The following is a 20714-nucleotide window of genomic DNA, read 5'->3' as shown; positions in this document are numbered from 1 at the left end:
CTGAAAACAAAATGGAGCTTAAATGTGAGGTTTGGGAAAGAGGCTGCTTGGAAACGGCTCGGAAAAGAGATAGCCCTTCCATATTGCTTCTAGTGGGTCGCCACCGTTCACTTAGTCATATGACCCACGCCCCGCTATCTCTTCAAGAAATGCTGATTGGTCCAGTCACAATCAGCCTTCAGCATGGAAAACCATGAATTGATGCTAAAGAAAGCTTGAGAGAAACGTAGTCTTTGTTGCAAATATTTACTTGGAATATAAACAATTTTTCCACAATTGTGCTTGCTAAAACGTGCTGACCATCACAAAGGTTAAAGTTGATATTCTTGAACATATGAAAGGATCTGCTCGTATGAAATGGACAGTGACAACAGCATAATCAGTGTAGTGGTCTTATGACTGAGACTTCCTCCTCCCAATAAACCTGTCTCTGCGTCCCTTGCAACGCCTCCTTATCTCCTACAAATTCTGATTGGTACATTCACAACTGGACAAATCACAATCAGCCTTTCGCTAATCAAACAAACAGAAAACCATTAATTGATGCTAAAGAAAGCTTGAGAGGAACGTTGTCTTATTATTGAAACTACCTCCTCCCAATAAACCTGCCTCTCCCTCCCTTGCAACGTCCTTTCCAGTGTCCAAGACAACCACAGGGATTTTTCTTTCATGTTTCGGAAATGCACCCCAGTTCTACTGAACATCCATTCTGACATTTTGTATGAAATCCTACTAAATTCTGGTGCAGTTGTGACATTTTACACATCCAGGATGAAAGTGTGAAGTGAGGAGAACAGAGGTCATAAACACGGTCAGAAATATAGATTCTTCAGTCAAAGGTCTGAAGATGTCATTGCATGTGGTGCCAGCATCGACTTGGGGGACAATATGAATAACAGTGGACAAACATACACATGCACAGTCTTTGTTTTTAATAAATTCCATCTTCTCCTTGTCTATGCGACACAGGTGATCCTTCATGCTGTGTTTATGTACAATGAAAAATCAAATCAGAAAGGCGACACTGAGAGGCCTCTGCAGTTTTATTTGGAGGGCAGATTCAGTCCTCCTGTTCTCAATCACGTCGTCTTATTGCCTGCCATTCTCTCCAAGTATACTCATAGCCAGCTAACTTCATTACACCGCTCAATAAGAAACACATGACTGCCACGACGCAGCAATATTAACACTGTGTGTGCGTGTGTGTGTGTGTGTGTGTGTGTGTGTGTGTGTGTGTGTGTGTGTGTGTGTGTGTGTGTGTTTATCAGCCTCGGGGGTGAAGGGAGTTCAGTGGAAAACTGAAACCATTGAAAACATTACAGCACTATTATGACTGGCTACTCTAGACTTCGTTCAAGGGGGGGTTTAGTGTACACATGGAGTTCATGCACTGCTGCAGACCTTGAACATGGCACCTATTCCACAGGTGATATATTGAAAGGAAAAAACAAATGAATAAGCAGGAAGTTCTGCTGATTCCAGGCGCAGTCTGGAGCCAAGGTTGTCCTGAGTGATCATCTTTCAGAGGACTTTTGCAGTGTGACCCCAGCCCTCACCTAATACTCCAACGGCACCGGTCCATCCTTCTGGGACAAGCAAATGTCAGTCCAGGTGCAGAAGCCTCTCTGCTAGCTACTATTGCTTTAGGGTTTAAATGCCTTCCCTATCATTTCCTCATATCTTGTCATTCTCGACATGATTCAATTAAACATTTCATGGAAAATGAACACCACACATCCATTTAATGTATAAAAAATGCCGTTTTATAGCCTGATAATGCATGGAATGTGTCTCAAAGTAGAGGTTTTTCATATAATTTCCAAAGTGTAGATGTTCGTAAGTACTTCAATACCAAAACCATAATGATGGAGCTGAGTGCTGCTGTATTCTCCATCAGAGTATACACCACTAATGTGAAACGTCAACAAAGAGTATTCAAAAGACAGTTTTGGTTGAGACCTAGGTGCACCAACAGTTGTGTATTGTGTTTCTTGACAAAGTGTCGTGGCTGCAGTGTTTTCGCTCATTTTTGCAGCTGTGTGTGACAGCGCTTTCAAAAGCTGTAGATTGCTGTAAAGGTGCCCAAACTCTGACACAGACGGCAGATGGCGACCGCAGATGAAAACCTTCATTTAGTTATGCTACAATTACTGAATAATACAGCAACGTAAGACATGAACAAACCATCAAAACACATGTGTTTGACTTTAAAGTTTGTCTTTCTGCAGCATAAAGTCAGTCATAAAGACGAGAAGTGAAAGGACGCGAGTGAGAAGGATGATAATAAAGAAAAGAGCTGAAAGAGAAGGAGAGTAATGCAAATAGTAATTGCTCTCTGGTGGAGATGGAGGCTGCATTGATGTGAGGTTGAAGAATGAGCGTGGCTTGTTTCTACATTTACACAAACACACACACACGGCATCATACATCAAGGTTAATGCGTTCCTAACAGAACATAATTTGTTCAGCGTACGGCAGGTTACGGACTTTAATGTTTTAATAAAGCAGCGGCGAACAGAGTCTTTCAATTTAGCCACCGCTGTGACAGAATAATCTGTTTTATGGCTGAAACTTAATCTAGCTCTAAATTGCTTTGTTACAGCCTTCAATGCATTTACACCAACTCACATACACTTTGTCACTCTGCATCTGCTTTCCATCCAGGCCTCGTAGAAATGGTGTTCCCTACAAAGCTAACGTGAACGACGAAAGGCATCCATTCAAAGTCTGGCGTCCACGTCACGACTGACTTGAAAGCGCCAGCTCCTGCTGAGCTAACATTGCTGACAACATGCGAGGAAATGGAGAATATTCCAGCTCTTTTCCCATCACTGTTCTCTTTAGACTTCCCTTCATCCTCCTCCTCTTGTATCTTCATCAAAATAAAGCATATTTCTCTGACAGCATCCTGCTGTGCCGCATTTTTCTTATCTTTTTGTGCTTTTCTCCCATGATCACCTCGGAGGATTTCTTGTTTTTCCTGCTTTAATGCTTGCCTGGTCTCCTCTACGTAACCCCACGCTGCCCTCCTGCTGTTCTGTCATTTCCGACCTCTCCGCCACCTTCCTCACACGGCCTCTGCTGGGTCACTCCACACCCGCTAAGATGACACTCCAGTCAAAAGTGCAAAACCCTAATCAACTTTTACTGACCTCTCTGCCTTCAGTGTGCAATATGTTCTTGTCCTGGCTTGATAGCTGCTGTACTGATGCCCCTGGCTATGTATACTACATAGACAAAACTATTTGGACACAGCTCTGAACCCGTGTAGTCTAGCTTGGTGTCACTCGAGACAAGTAGGATCTTTTTCCTGTTTGTGCACTTGAAGGTGGCTCACGAGGACAACCCTTGATTTGCAAGTCCTCTGGCAGACTTAGCATTTGATAAGTCAGAAGAAAGAAGCTGCTTTTGCTTCTGGTGACTACAGAAACTAAACGCCTCCAAACCACACGGTCTGTGGTTAGATTTTTCCAGTCGTCGTTGGTTTACCAAGGTATAACTGGGAATACAAAAAGTTGGGTAGTGGATGGTTTTAGGCATGTGTGGTAAATGCCCTGCCCAACACAGCTGATTAGGGACAACCATTGACTCGATACTCGTACAGTTGGCTTCTTCTATGACGCTCACATTTGATTGTTTATTTTGGTGATGCCCAACATCTAACGGTGACTGTGTTGGTGAATATACATATTTTACTGTATCTTCACCTACATTAGATTTGTTTTGCGTATCTAATAAACAAAAAAAGCGTCAGATTCAGTCTTTTTGGATCACTCTTTCTGGATTCAATCTCGTAAGATCAGAAAGAAGCGTGGCAAACAGACACACAACATGCAGGCTACGAGGGTTCTCTTTACTGACAAGCCGAGTTGTCTAAACTAGGGGTGTGACGAAATATCGACATATCAAACTATCACAATATTTAACGCTCGGCACGCTTATTGATACGCTCTCCCCGTGTATCAAGTGAAAATGTGCCGATTGCCAAAAGTAACACTTGATCACAAATGCTAACTGGACGGATTACGTGCAATGTGTGTATAATTAACACTGTCGCTATTTTGACTTACGTACTACTGAGGCTCTGAACAAAACTATTGAGGAATTATGTTTAATTATCTTTATTTCTATACTGAATTGAATTGTGAATTATTGAACAATATCAAATATTTTGATTACCTGTAAACACCGGGAATTTCCATCTGTTTTCTATGCCGCTTGTCCTCACTAGGGTTGCAGGGGTACACTGGAGCCAATGCCTGCTGAATTCGGGCAAGAGGCGGGGTACACCCTGGACTGGTCGCTAGCCAATTGCAGGGCACATACAGACAAACAACCATTCACACTCACATTCATACCTATGGGGAATCAGGAACATCATCGGGGTTGAGTACCGGAACACTTGTGTTCTGAAAATAAAGAAATGTTTATTCAAGATTCAAGATTCAAGAGAGTTTTATTGTCATGTGCATAGTAAAACAGCAGTTATACCATGCAATGAAAATCTTATTCTGTTCATTCTCCCAAGAAAAGAAAGAAAACAAATGAAAGAATAAGAACATAAGAAACATAAACACATAAACATGTAGTTTTCTCCAAAAAAGTTGGTATTTTCCATGACAGTCAAATAAATCAATCAATCAATCAATCAATTAATCCGCGGTTTGACTAGACCCCATTGTTACCTCTTATGTCTTATGAACATTTTCAACATCTTTTGACAATCGTATGTTTCCAAATTTGTGGGACCACTTTGAGGGTGGCCTCCTACTGTTCCTTGTGCACAAAGCAAGGGCCATAAAGCCATGCTTGGAGGAGTCTGGTGGGGAAGAACCAGAGCTGACCTCACACAGGGACAAAAATACCCTACAGACACACTACAAATTACTGTAGAAACACGTCCCAGTAGAGTGGAAGTTGCTCTACCTGTAAAAGGGGTGACAACTTTAAACGTCCTGTTGGTGGAATGCGGCGTAATCGTTTTACAATGTCTAATTTCACTTTACTTTTCACTTTCACCTTTTGTTTCTTTGACGCATTGCTATCAGAAGAGTCTGCCTCACGCTTGGGAGACATAATGAAGGTTAAAGTAAAAAAAAAAAGTTAACTATAAAGAACAACAGTGATGTCCTACTTATTATTCTGCCTATGTATTCCTCCGGTGCACGCATGTAACTATTTCTTTTTCTTTTTGCGACAATATTAACAATATGTGGAAGTGTGTCGTGACAACGAAACGTAACATGGAAGTCGTAAAACAAGGGCCGCCAGTATTATAGTTGATGCGAAGCCATCAAGTCTTTCCTAACACAGTGAGTGTTAATAAGAAAAAGAAGGCAGCTGATGGAAGAGAACAACATCCAGCACGTTTTGGCCCTCAAGTTAAAAGTGAAAGGCTCAGGGTGTGCCAAATGTGACTGCAAATTGTCCAGCTTAATGTGCGCTGCAATTAGTGTCAAGCTGCATAATTCCAGCAATTTAGATATGAGTATGAGTGTGTGTGTGTGTGTGTGTGTGTGTGTGCGCGTGTGCGTGTGAGCGTACGCTAGCACAAGTACTACATTACAAGTCCAAGAAAAAGAAGACTTGTCAGTATATTACAACGAAAGGAAGATTGGATCACGTTCAAAATGGACCGTTGATGTGGAAGCGGGGGCAGTAAATTGAAATAGGAGTCACCATGACGACCACCGCCGGAGTCAGAGTTGATGGAGGGTATCTTCTGACAGTCTAATATACACCTCAATGTTAGAGCCAACACCGTGCCTATGAAAACTGCAGTTACAAGAAGAGCCACTAGATGGCAGAAGGTGGATCCATCCATCCATCTTCTATGCCGCTTATCCTCACTAGGGTTGCGGGTATGCTGGAGCCCATCCCAGCTGACTTCGGGGGAGAGGCGGAACACCCTGGACTGGTCGTCAGTCAATCACAGGACACGTATAGACAAACAATCATTTACACTCACATTCATACCTATGGACAATTTGGAGTAGATTCGCCAATTAACCTAACATGCATGCTTTTGGAATGTGGGAGGAAACCGGAGTAACCAGAGAAAACCCACGCACGCACAGGGAGAACATGCAAACTCCACACAGAGATGCCCAACGGAGAATCGAACCCAGGTCTTCCCGATGGTAGAAGGTGCACTAACACTACACTATGTGTGGATTGATTAGAATTTGTTTTTACAGAATTTCTGCTACCTTTACATCGCCTGTGAGACTTGCAAATAGCAGGGGAAACACTTCACTCCGAGACGATGGCAATTAGCAGCAACAGGTGATTTTCCGGATATTGAAAGAGGGATCAAAACTATGATTGCGACGTCAAGCGCTACAGAAACGAGAGATACTGTTGACAGAACTCTCACTCGGCAGATTTGCGGCACTTGCTGAGACTCAAGCATCAGGAATGGAACAAGCACAACAAGGTGTAGCACAAGAAAACCCTCGGGAAGATGTTATGGCTGTTCAAATGGGAAGAGGGGTGGGAAAGAAACGATGCTACAACTGCTGTGGTACTTTTCCCTACCGTGAGGGAATGGCGTGCCCGCAATAGGGGAAAATATGCAACACTTGTGGAAAACAAGGATTTTGCCAAATATTGTTGCTCTCAACGGCCACAAAACAGCATCAGAGGTAGACATGTAGTGCATTATGTACACTGCAGCACTACACCTCATGCGGCAGGTACTGCAGAAACAGAGGAATGCTTACATACTGACGCAACCAAAAACAAATGCAAAGATATAAGTCATAGGTAGGTCTGCCACGATAACAAATTTTGCTGGTCAATAATTGTGCTAAAAATGATTATCGATAATCGATTTTATTGATAACATATTTTTAGACCATTTTTTCATTGTCATGAGAGGTGTACTGCACAAAACAGGGGCGGCATGAAGGCAGTAGTGAAAAGGGCTACACATGCTAATCTGTTTGCGCTCAACTGCTCTGTGTTGCTGCCACGTTATAAATAAAAGCTTGCCTGAAGCAAGACGAAGGTTTCCTTCCTTCCTGAAGAGCTACGCTCTCCCTCTGACACGTAATATTACGAATTTATTCTCGTAAATGTACGACTTTATTCTCATAATATTGCAATTTCTTTTCCTTGTAAATGTACAACTCGTTTTTTCTCAGAAGATCTGATTATTTTTTTTCCAATGTGGCCCTAATACTCGGTCGTAAATGACAGCAGCAATGACAGAAAAGTAAATGCTAATGTAACGGCGATATAGAAGTTCACTAAAGAGAACAAAAATGGTGACTAAACTTGCTTTCCCATGTCCTGCTTTCATGTCTTGTCCAGGCCGTCGTGTGTTTTTTTTTTTTTCCAGAAAGTGATGAAAATGTCCTGGTTTTCATTGTTTTTCATTAAATTGACTGGCATGTGCTATAATCCCAGAGAGGCTGCTGTGTGGGCAGCTTTTTGAATTAGTGTCGCCAAAAAGCCATGAAAAGCCAAAGAAAAAACTAACCAATCACAGAGTTAATCCTCTGACACCCGCTGACTTGAAATCTCGTCAAATTTGGTCTTTTTAACTTGCACAATTTTCCAAAAAAAATTGGTTACATTCCAAAACTTAAGCGTTTGTCGTCAGCTTCCTGTGCTAATTTTAGAAAGTTCTACCTTTGGAATTTGTGTCTTTGGTTATAGATATTTACATATTATTTTGAAATATAACAACTTTCTGTCCATACAGAAGGAGAAATACTTAAAATGTAGTCAAATTTTAAGGCATCTTTGAGTAAACTTTGATTATCATTGGAATATCTCATTGCCGGACCGGTTTCAAATTAAAATAGGATCACCCTAGCCTAAAAGATTATTTGCTGTGTGAGAGTTTTTGTCAGAAATTTACTAGAGTGGTATAGCCTCAGATTTGGCAGCAATGGATGTGCAAAGTACCCACGCAGATGTGTCAGCGACCACGTCTGTGACACCATTCCGTGCAGAAAAAGAATTTTGTTGTTTGGTGGTTTGAATAATAGAAGCTGTCTGAACATGGAGTGTCTCTGAGGTGGTGTAGGCAGGTCAGGGGTTGTTAAAAAAACACGGCTGGTGGTCGGTGAGTCAACATTCTCAGCCTTTTCTTTGACGAAACACACAGATACCAAAGCTGGCAAATGGCTGATTCAGCGTGCCATCTGTTTATAGAAGGGCTGTCAAATGATTGCAATTTTGTAATCTAATTAATCACAGTTTGCAAATGAATTAATCATGATTAATCACCATTTGTACCTCTGTGTGAAGTATGCCCATTTTTTTAACGGTATTTTATTGACAGAAAGATACGCGACAGGACAGGATTATAATATTTGCATGTATAACAGCTCCAAATGACCTACAAATTTGGTCTGAAAATGTGTTTACCTAACACTAGTTTCCTTGATAGTGCCAGAACATTTGAATCACACTTTAACCGTGTTAGTATGAGCAACGAGCTGTTCATTCAAGTTGAATTCACATGTTTTGAATGTATTTTTGGGCATTTCCGAGCATACTTAAAGGCAGAAAATTGTACTTCCCCATTCAGAGTTACGAAAAGTGAGTGATAATAATATCCACTTATAGTTCTTCTTCATATTTCTGTTTCTTTAGACCACACAGACACGCATAATAAAGACCTTGTTGCGATGTTCGGAGTGTCAGTGAATGCATCTCACGGTCGTCTCATCACAATGAGGAAGTGTTGCTCCGATGACGAAGGGACTAAAGACGTGTTTGTGAGTTGGAGATACATATATATTGCACTGCTCTTGATGTGTTCAGGTCAGAATAAAGTAAAGTCTAAAGTGTCAGACTCTGCGTGACTGTGGGGACGCTACACTGCATCTCCGTCTGTCATCATAACAGAGAAGCGTGGCTTGCCAAGATACGTATGCATTAACTATGCTGTTACCGCCGTTAATGCACCATTTTTGACAGCCCTAGTTTATAATGGGGAAGATTCATCATGTGGGCAGCAGGGGGCAGTCATTGAAGATGACCAAGGAACAGTGCACAAGTAATGGTAGAAAAAGATGTTTCACACAACCAGTATTGTTGGGCCTTCTTCAATATATGGTAATTCCGCACAAGTCTTTATACTAACTGTTTTAATATTCAGGAGTCCGTGGACTGACCCGACTCTCTTCTTTTTTGTTCACCTCTGAGGAACGTTAAATTTTACAGCTCCTCAGCTGCCTGTGTGGTGGTGTTTTCTCTGGACCGCATCCCTGTGGGACAACAGTCTGATGGCGCTACTGACTGGCTGCCTGGAAAAAGCCCACAGCTGAGTTCCATTAGAGAAAAATGAAACCTGACACAATCCCACATTGTCAGGTCGCCTTTTAATGCACACAGCCTGTCCGCCGAGGCTCCCCCCGAATGACACGGCCAACAAATCAGTCTGTCCTACTGCCTCCATTCTAAAGCTAAGTGAGTCACCAGGCTGAACACAATGTACTCCTGAACTTACTTCCAAAGGTTGAAGTATTAAAGTGGAATTGCAAAGAGTGGAGTGACATATTTAACAGTTAATGCAACATCACAACAACACCAACACCTAGAATTATCTCCACTTTTCAAAGCTGATGCATGGTAACAATGTGTTCACGGGGCAAGAGGTAGAGTTCTTTGCTTTGCAAATGTCATTAAAGCATTTAGTGTCACAGCAAATAGACTAAAAACTCCTTTTAAAAATCTTATACTGTAATCTGCTAGTACAGTCGTCCCTTGCAATAACGCAGTGTGTTGCTCCCTCGCCATACTGCGTTTTTTCCAGAAATGAATGAATGAATAAACACACCATGTGCGACGCAGATTGGGACGTATGTCTACGAGTTTCTCCGACGCTGCACAGACATACAGTACGTGTATTTTCTAGTCTTCCTTTCACCTCGTCCTTGTTCAGAAATGTTAATGTTAGGGCGCTTTAATAATGCTCGGCTCTGTGCTGCTGTGCATTTTTGCTTGCTATATGTGCTCGTATGTCCATTTGGCTCAGTAATAAGCCTCGTATTGAATTCATTTCCTTATTGATTTCTGGATGTTACCGGCCTTTGTTTTAATAATTAGTATGTTTACGTGTAACATTAGTTGCATTGTACTGATCATGTCCATGTTGTTGCAAACCAAAGCACAGCAAAAGAGCACAAAGATCAGTTCACCACATAATCCTCAACACGCGCCAGGAGATATCTTACCCCTCTAAAACCCCCTCTGTTTTAAATTAGTAGCCTATGTGTGCAGTTGAAAAATAAGACACATGATTTTTTAATATAATGTCACAATAAATATTTCATAACATATCAAAGACGTCTCAGTGTGCAGGAGTACGGGGTACATGACTTCCAGTCAGATGTCTGAAGGCGTACGCGACTGTGAAACGTTTGGGAACCACCGCTCCGCACATAAATTACTGGCCGGATCTCAGAGCAAAGACGTTTCTCCAGGTGACCACACGTGCACCCCCCCCCACCCCACCCACCCCCCAGCTCCGTACACACAGATAAAGATGGAGGAGAGCCAGCATGCTCAGTGATGGCTGCTGTCAGCTCGGCATCAGCCTCCTGTTAGAGCGCGCGTGAGGGGGTTTCACTTTACGGCGGGGCTGCCGCGGAATGGCAAGATGGGCGTGTAGAAAGACCCCAAGAGAGGCAGCGTGGAGGAGAGACTGGGATTAAGGAGGAGGGAGGAAGAAGAGGACAATGAGCCTTTTGATGAGGCCTTGCTGGTGGAGCATATGCGGGTCACAACGTGGATAAACACACTTTCACAAGCCTCAGCTGATGATTTACACACATTGTGTTGTTTATGTTGCACACTTTACTATTCACACACACACACACACACACACACACACACACACACACACACAGAGAGGCTGGTTGTCTTGCATGCGTTGTTTATGCTTCTCCATTTCACTCATTTATGGATGTGACCCTTTCAGGTGGCCCCCCTAAATCAGACTGCTTTTATCGTCTTTTCCAAACATGCTTTATCGCGTTGCCGCCAAATATTGAGCGTACGTACCAACTACATACCTACAACAATGTTTCAAATCAATCTCATGCACTGCCAACGACAAGCACAGCATTTTCTTTCAGTATTTTGCTTGAATAAATGTTTGATTTGAATGAATGATTTTTCAATTTGCAACAAATTAGAGATTTATTTTAAAAAATGTTTATATCCAGTATATGATATGATATATACCTACAGTATATGATATGTAAAATAACATTTTAACATGTTAAATTGTGGAAAATGTATAACGATGTGGAACCGAGGGATATTTCCAAATTTGGGATTATTGAGTAAATAAATAATAATAATAAGAATAAGAATAATAATAATAATGCCACAAAGGCATGATGGGTTTGGGTCCTTAACATTTTATAGATTATTGGTACAGACAAATTAGAGCAAAGAAAGTGATTTGAGACTATTAAATACAGTAGTAGTACATTTATTTTGCTTTGGTACTGTCTCTCGCTATAGTTTTTAATTCTCCATTTAAGATTACAGTCGTCCCTCATTTATCGTGGTTAATTGGTTCCACATATGACCGCAATAAGTGTATTTCCGCAAAGTAGGATTCATAAATGGAATATTTTCGTAGTTATGGCATGGAAAACCTGTTCCATGATCTTCTAAATATGGTTTTAAACATCATTCCAGCCCTCTCGACATGAATTAACATGCCTATAGTTACCTTTACAGTTGCATGACCAAATACAGTAATCAGAGAAAACAAGACATTAGACATAAATAAGATAACAGACTCACACGGTAGCAGTGCCTTGTTTTTTTCTTCTGGACAGTGTACTTCCTGCGGTGGCTCTGGTCTCATCAATGTATTGTAATGGCGGCTTTACACTGGTATTACCCAATATAGTAGAGTAAATAAGCCATTTAAGATACAAGTAAAACTCTTGTTCGTGTGTGTCACAGTGAATGTGTTCCCTAGCGGGCCTTAGTGGCAGGGCAGATAGATGTGCAGAGGACAGGATGTGATGTCGAAGGTTCAGAGTTGAGTTTTATCTTGTCGTGGATTACGGCCCCAACAGTAGCCTGTGTTATTATTATGTTATTATTACCGTGCCTGTTGTGAGATCATTCACACTTGCAATAAATGCCGTTTGTGGCGATCACGTCCGGTCCTTATCTCGCCGAACACCGACACCTAGTGGCCAAAGTAGAATAATACAGTCACAATTAGAACACTACCTCTGCCTTGTAGTTTATTTTAGTTAATTTAGTAGTCACTATGCTTGGAAATGCTTAATTTAGGCCAAGAGTAAGTACAACTTGCTTAAATATGCTTGTTTTTCTAAACCAATAATAGGCCGACTTCAACCACAAAACAGCGATCATTTATTAATCAGTTACCTTGTGAAAAACCGCGATAGTGTGTGGGCGCGATGTTTGAACCGCGATGTAGCGAGGGACGACTGTATATGGAAACAAATTGTACTTTAGTTAAAGTGTCTGTAATGGGACACAAAAAAATGGATGAAGGTTTTTGGGAGACACTTTGAATAAATACAGAAAACAAAGGCCATGAAGGGATGCGAGGATGGGTTTGGTGTGACGCTGCAGGCTCAGCCACCACTGATGTCACAAATGGACAAAATCTGCACACACCCAAACACACACACACACACACTCCAAAATCTTGTCAAAGGTCTTCCCAATCGAGTAGAAGCTGTAAAGACGCCACATTTTCACTTCCTCTAGATGTCCCACCGCTTTTGCCCACGCGGCGTCCATGATGCTTCCTACCACTCAGCGCACCATCAGCTGCACTCTTCTTGATGGTGCGGCTCAGCAGATGCCTTCGCCAGTTGAAATGAGCCAATCCAGAAGAGCAGCACTACGTGTGGACACGGCGGTAACACTCGAGTCAGGTCGCAGCACCGAAGCATTCCTCAGTCAAACACTCAATTGCCAGCAGCCCTCGCAAGCTCGTTCTCCACACAGCTGACCTGCAGGCTTTACGCAACAAAAGCTTGCGCGCTGAAAAACGAGCCGCGCTCTGATGAGTTCTCCCACAAGCTCAATCTAAATGCAAAGATTGGTTTCATCATAAAATCATGAGTCGCATGCCACAGAGTAATTGTCAAGAGATCCGTCACTGTGTAGTCAGATTATGAGATGATTAATATTGGAAAAGGTCTCCAGGCCGTTTTCTATTTTTCCTATATTACATGCGATCGCTCAGCCTCGCCGGGGCCGTATTGTTTGATGGCTTTCATTACTTCTGCATGCTGTTTTCTTAGCCTTCTTTACATTGTTAACTTATGATCTCATTTCTGGTGTGGGCAGCGGCACTGCATCATCCACCATGGAGCACCGCAGCCAAGGACCATTCGTCATCTTAAGGCTTGCATCAACACAACTCACTGGACGTTTTTCCACGCGCTGCGACACAAACGCCACATCTGGCAACTCTTCAATTTTGTAACCATTTGTGTGTGTCCTCGTTTTCCCACTGGGAGAGTCAGCCGGGTGACAAACAGTTGCCGCTAATGGATGACAATATGGCTGGAATCAAGATGGCACGTCTGGAAGATGTTTAAGGCAGCGTTTCGGAAAAGTGGGACGTGTCGTACTTCGATCTTAAAAAGACTGACCTCAAAAACATCACAAAGTCAACAAAAAGTAAACAAAAAGCATCGCTAAGCAATAGCGTGGGGGTCTTTAAAGTGCAGTCCAGGGGCTATTTGTGGCCTGTGGCTGTTTTTTTAAATTTCATTTTATTATTATTATTGGCCCACGGCACATTCTGAAAATATAATTTAACAAGAAATCTAAAGAAAAAAGAAAAAAAAGGAAGCAACAACACAAATTTAAAATTCAATTACAAGAATAACATCAAAATATTAAGAAAAGTCATCATTTTAAAAGAACATAATATTAAGAGGAAAAATAACGTAATTTTAGTGGCATAAATATGAAATATTAAAGAAAGAAATTTTTTAAAGTTTTATGAAAAACAAACAAAAAAATGGTTAAAGTTATCATTTTTGGACAATTAGGTTGCGGATAAAGTTGTAATCTTACGAGAATAAAGTCAAAATATTATGGAGTAAATTCATAATTATTCAATTAAGAAAAATTACAAAAAAAAGTTGACATAATTGGAAAATAAAAAAAAAGAAATAAAAAAAACAACTGTAATTTTACGTATTTTTTTTAATATTAAGAGAAAAAACATGTTGTATTCAAATGAGAATAAACTCCATATATGGAAGAAAAAAAAGCACGTCATTTTAGTAGCATTGAGTTGAAATACGAAAGAAAAAATGTTTTTTTTATGTTGTAATACTATGAGAAACAAAATAAATGAAATGAAGTTGTCATCTTTGGAAAATTAGGTTAGAGTAAAAGTTCTAATATTATGGAAATAAAGTCAAAATATTAAGGGAATGAAGTCATAATATTACGAGAAGAAAATTTACAAAGATAAAAGAGTATTTAAGAAGAATGTTGAAATATTTGGAAAAAAAGAGCAAAGTTCATACTAAAAATAGATTTTTTTCACCTATGTCACAAAGCTGTGATGCACTTTTTTCTTGAAATATATATACCTATATAAAACATATCTACGTGTTGCTTTACAAAATATCAAAGTTGCCCTTACATCCTTTTATTTTCACCATGTGGCGCTCGCTGGAAGAAGTTTGCTAAGCTACCAAAACACATAACTGTTGTTGGCAGCTTTGTGCTTTTTTTTTTTTTTTTTTTTACTTTTCAAAAAGCATATAATGACCTTTTTCACACCCAAGAAAAAAAATACATACTAGGAAAAATAGGCAAGATTTTCTACCTACAGCTATTGACTTAGCTTGCAAAAGAAACTGAATGGCATTGTTTATTCCAGGGGTCGGGAACCTTTTTGGCTAAGAGAGCCATGAAAGACACATATTTTTAAATGTATTTCTGTGAGAGCCATACAATATTTAGACATATCAAGGAATGGTACCATGTACAACACTATCAAAGGAGCATGATTAGTCAAATAGTTTATACCAAATTCGCAACTGAATGAAAAAGAAAAATTGTAAGTCAATATATGCCAAGATAGCTAAACACGAAATGTTAGTTCTGTGTTTTTGGTGACCAAGAAAAGTTGTGTAATATCTAATAATTGATCTTATTAATAATAAACAAATTGTATTTTTAGAATATGCAGCAGGTGGGATGCAAGTGGCTCCCAGGCTGCACCTTGGACGTCCCCCATTAGACTTTTCCGAGGGCTTAAATGTCAGACCTTCCAGTTTCCTGGAACACAGCAAACTTTAGAAGTAAAACTACTCAAGAATAAACACTCCAAGTATGATTATTTGACTCGATAAAGCCGCTGTAGTCTCCACAAGAACCATGTTGGTGCAGCACACAATGATTGATGATTGAGACAGGCCCTGTGTAACTTTATTTACTTTATTTTCAATCTACTCTGCAGCTGGCTACAAGCGAGACACTAACACACCGTTGAGGCATTGCAACAATCTGTCCAAATATTCCAAGTTCCGAGTGCTCTCCGTGCAGGAAATGAGTTAAATCATTGCAAACTGGCTGATGTTTGGCTGAAGGGGGGAGAACTCAAAGCCTTCCATGATCCCTCTATCCTAAAATGATCTTTTTTCTAAGTCCAACTGGTGTCCAACTGGCTGCCTGCTTGTATTTTCCTCATAAAACACGGAAGGGGATTACACATTTTTTAATTCTCTGCCAAAGTCTCTGTTTTCTTTTACTGGCCTCCAAAAACACCAACTGACTGAGCCACACTGCTTATTTTTTCACAAAATGCAAAAGACACATTGCTAATGTCTGTGTCAACATCAGACTCCTGGAGGAGGAGGAGGAGGAGAAGGAGAAGGAGGTGACTGGTTGACACCAATAATTTGTGCCCCTTTGTGAAAGTCAAGTCACATTATTCATTCTCAAAGTAAAATACAAATAGGTTATTTCTGGCAGGAGGGGAACGAGGGAAGCACCTGCACGTTGTTCCACTTCCAATAATAAAATGAATGTAATAAACAGCGGTGAATAAAGACTACAATTACGGGAAAGCAGTTAAAAGCTTCGTTATTTTGAGGTATTTACGGTTCAGGAGGCTGCTCCTCTATTAACACAGTGGAAACTCGGTTAGCGTGATTTTTGGTTGACATCAAAAATTTACGCCATAATTTTGCTTCGGTTTGTGCGCATTCTTCTTGGTGGTGGTGATTGATTTTGCTGCCACATGGTGTCTTTGGGGACGGTCACGTCAAGAATCGCATCTTCACTGAAGGTAAACGTAACCTTAAATGTTCATTCATCCCTTTCATTCATCATATATACAGTATGTGTATTCATATGCATTTCATATTGTTTTCTGCATGTCAATCTATAATTGTAAAACTATTAAAAGCTGTTTTGTGTTAACATTTTTGGATTTCTGCAACGGATTAATTGGATTTATTAGGGGATGATTTGATTTCATTTGGAAAAAACTGATTTGGTTAACGTCTGTTTCGGTTAGAGTCAGACCTTCTTGAACTAATTCATGACCCTAACCAAGGTTGCACTGTACACAATGCCATCGATTATTTTGTTGTTATTGTCCCGCGTCAATTTGCTTAGTTATCAATAGGATTTCACTTTTCCAAGAATTGGTATTGTACTTATTTTGTTTTTTTTCCCAATGAGGACTTTCTTCACGCTTCTTCTTCTTCAGGCCAATAAGATTGGCGGGTTCTAGCACCGCCTGTCGGAGTGGTAAATCTGCAAATTACTTTTATATGGACAAGGATGTTTTAAAATGCTCTGTGGATGAAACAATATTCCCGTGAATATGGATGAAAGATTTGAATGCAACATGTCCTCTGGTCCAGGATCAGTCACAGCAAAGAGGTCTCCATTGACGTAAACACCTGGCCAGATTAAGGACATTAAACCAAGAGACCGGCATCACTTTGACCCAACGTCCTGTATCAGATTATGGTCATGTGACATGGTCCATTGGAGCCGGCCTCTTATCAGTGATGGCGGCTCCCAGTGGCGGGGAGGAAACGTAGGAACCTAAAAAAGGTTGTCTCCGTGGCAATGCCAAGTCTTTGATCCGCTGGCCAACGCCGCTTTGAAGCAAGCTTATCAGCGAGTGCAAGGCTCCTTCCTATTCTACCCACTAACGGCTACGCCTCCTTTTCTCAGTTTCATCCCTTCCTGGCACCGACTTCTTGCCTCCTTTGCCTTCCATCCTTCTTTTACCCTTCATGTGCCCTCCATCCTCCATCCAATGCCTAACACCTCCTCCTCCTCTTTCTACACATTTACTGTGCATTTTCCTGCACAACACCCTAAGATTTGTTCAGTTAACAAATATGAGCGATGATGATCAAGGGGCATCAAGTGATCTTCCGCGTGATCTTATGCTTCCTTCTTTGCTCATCTGGACTGTTTTGTGACTTCATTATCTCTTTTTGATCATAAAATACGCCAATACATCAAGTTGCCACCTGTCTTTACAACATATTGCTGCCGGTTGTTTTTAACAGACATGGTATAACCAGTGTCAACAAAGCATTAGGGGCAGCGCCCCTGCAGATAGCCTCGTCTCTGTACTTTATATTAACTCTTTGGAGTTCAGGGTAGTTTTTACGTCACATAAATTTGGGCTGCCTCTGCCCACCAGAGGGAGCCACAGGAGCCGGAGGCCAGAGTCCTCAATGTACACCTTCTTTGGTCCTGAGGGCATGGGACTCGAAGCCATAGATCCGGGAAGCTGTGGTCCTGCAGAGTGGCCAGGTGATGAGCAGGTGCCGGTCCTTGTGGAATTCCCCGGAATTCTCACTGAGGAGTCCCAGAGATGAGATGTGGTGGGTGGGTGGTTGATTTGGTGGGCATGAATCCTGCCTGCCGAGGGAACCAGCCTGACCTGACCGTGGGCAGAGCCCGAATCAGGAGGATCACGGTAAAGAGCTGGCCAGGGATGTAATGTTAAGTACCTAGATACATTTTATACTTTAAACAACAACTTGATATTTTATTTTTACCTTCAATGCTTCTAATTATGAAGAGATGCCGAAATGATCTTTATGGTTCCTGTAACTGACAATAAAATCCTATCCTCTTCTAAAAGCATCCTCTCTGCACCTTAAAAACTTGGATTTTAGGCAAACACTCTCTTTATGGGGGGGGGGGGTTGTCACATATTGCTGGGTGATGAACATATGCTATGAAATACTGGATATTTTCTCCAGAGGCGAGATCATAGACAGAAAACACTTTGCATCGTGGCACCAATCGGATTACTCTGCCATCCCTGTGCTGCTGTGCTCGGGTTTGATGTGATGAATATCTAACGATACATGCCTTCATTTGCTTCTGGAACTGCAGTGTTTTGTTCTCCAAATGTTGGTGTTAGCCTTACATATCCGAGAAGGTAGTTAGGAAACTTTTTGAGGTTTTTCCGAATGGCAAACTTGTCGAGGGGTGTATTATTAGAATACAGTGTGCGTTATTAGATCGACTAAAGTGGTAATAAAAATCCAATAGCTACTGCTCCAGTTGGGCTTCTGACAGAATTTTGTGTCTGGAGCTGGCAAGGAAGTTTTACAGACACCAACTACAAATACTCTTTCAAAGATTTAGCTTCAGCCAAGGATTTTGGTGTCACGTAGTCTTTTTTTTGGGATCTCTCCAAGGAGGACGCTTTATAATGTGCCTTTATCTCCAACATCGGATTGTTCCTGCAGTTTTTACAAGAGGCAAAGCTGCAAACTGAAAAGAACATATTCACAAAAGATACAATACTGTCGAAAAGCACGGCTAAAGCAAACACTTCCACTGCACTTTCATTATTTCCTGTTAAATCATCAGTGTGCGTATTACAGCTGTCACATGAAAAATACATTTTAGAGAATGAACATGAGAAATGGGGTTAGAGTGCTATATTTAGATTGGCAACCACACGTTTGTAATCATGAAAAGGAGGTTTAAAAGGAGCCTTTTGTATCAAAGTCACGTCGCATAATTCACAGCAATAGACGATATTTGTCAAGTGACAGCAGCTAATCTGCAGTAACGCAACATTTCAATACAATCGCCTCGCTAAACACCATTTAGAGGCGCCGCTATCCTAATTAGAGGAGACATAACCAATCACAGGCCGAGCCTGAGGATGCCATGTTTATTCGACGAGACACTTCACGTCCGTCTGTGGGGAATTCCAAAGATACATTAAAGCTCTTGAAAACTTCAACTAGCCACTCTTAGAAGCGCAATGTCCTATTTTAACTGCACATTTTAAAAATAGTCAGGCAAATTAATCCAAATGTGAACTGTTTGTGGCGTCCCACAGGGCACAATCTTTGAACCCAAAAAGGTAACAAAGTGACAGTCAGGCCACAAATGACAAAACAGTGTTCAAACTCTTTACAAAATGGCCACATTACTTCATTCAAATGTGAACGTTCACATTTGAGTCTCATTCTGACACTCAAACACAAACAAACACACACAGTCCTCCAGCCAGCCTCTAGTCACAGATTTATGAAGCAATAAAAGCTCATCTCTTTGAAAAACACACACGCGCACACACGCACACAAACATAATGCAGCCAAGTGAGGGCTTTGCATATCCTTCTCCTCCTCCAACACACAAGAGACAGATGTTATTTGTGATTATTACATCTGTTTCTGCAGCACACACAAATCAAACACAAAACAAAAGCACTCAGCACTCAAGATGCCACCGACACATTTTCCCAGTGGCAAAGGGGGGGGAGGGGCAGGGACAATACCATGAAAACGAATGAAGGATCAAGACTCTGAGAAGAGTGGTTTAGTCCAGTTAAAGGCTTGAAGGGTAAAACCTGCGCCACACATGTAAACAGCGTGACATCATTGCGTAGGCGCCAGTGATTTTAACAAAGAAGAGGAAGACCACACAGTAAAACAACAATGAAGGACATCTTTTTTGTTTTTTGTCATCTTCCCATTCTGAAGTGACCATTTAGCCTTCCCTCCCCTTCAAGTCTTGAACCACAAAGCTTGGTACCCCAACTGAAGGGTGACCAAAAGTAGTGCGGGATTTTTCACACTTTTTGTGAAAACACATACAACAAAGTACTGTACTAAGCAAAATCATTCTGTAATGCTTGAATATCTGCGCACACTGGAAATATCAATTTAACGCTTAGTTGCTAATATTATCTGGTGTGGAATTTTAAATTCTGTGAGTATGTGAATGGAAAGACAGTTTTGTGAAGTGACAAAGTATTGATCCACAGAATCCACAGAACAACACTTCATTCAGTCTATCAATGTGACCATGCTATAGCTACTGTAAGACTGAATGTTGGCTATTATACAGTAAATTCCGGTATATTAGCAGCAACTATTTTTTTTTTTTTTAAACTTTGAACCCTGCGGCTTATACAGCGTTGCGGTTAATCTATGGCTAACTTCTAATCTTGTGACATCTCCTGTTGTGACTGCTACTAATTGTTTAAATACTGCGCCGGTCACAAGACAGTGAAGAAATGGTAGCTCTTTCTTTGGCAGGAGCCAATCACGAGGTATCAGTGCACTCAAAACAAGCTTGTCAATCCATTGTAAATTGCAAGAGCTCATTATATATAACAGTACCACAACATACCAGTCACGGTGTCTTACTGAGAAAAATACTAAATTCATCACACAGCAATTTAACACTCCAAAAGTATACCTCAGAA

The sequence above is a fragment of the Dunckerocampus dactyliophorus genome, chromosome 14 (assembly GCF_027744805.1).
Source record: "Dunckerocampus dactyliophorus isolate RoL2022-P2 chromosome 14, RoL_Ddac_1.1, whole genome shotgun sequence".
NCBI lineage: Eukaryota > Metazoa > Chordata > Actinopteri > Syngnathiformes > Syngnathidae > Dunckerocampus > Dunckerocampus dactyliophorus.
Note: the sequence above shows the minus strand (reverse complement) of the source record.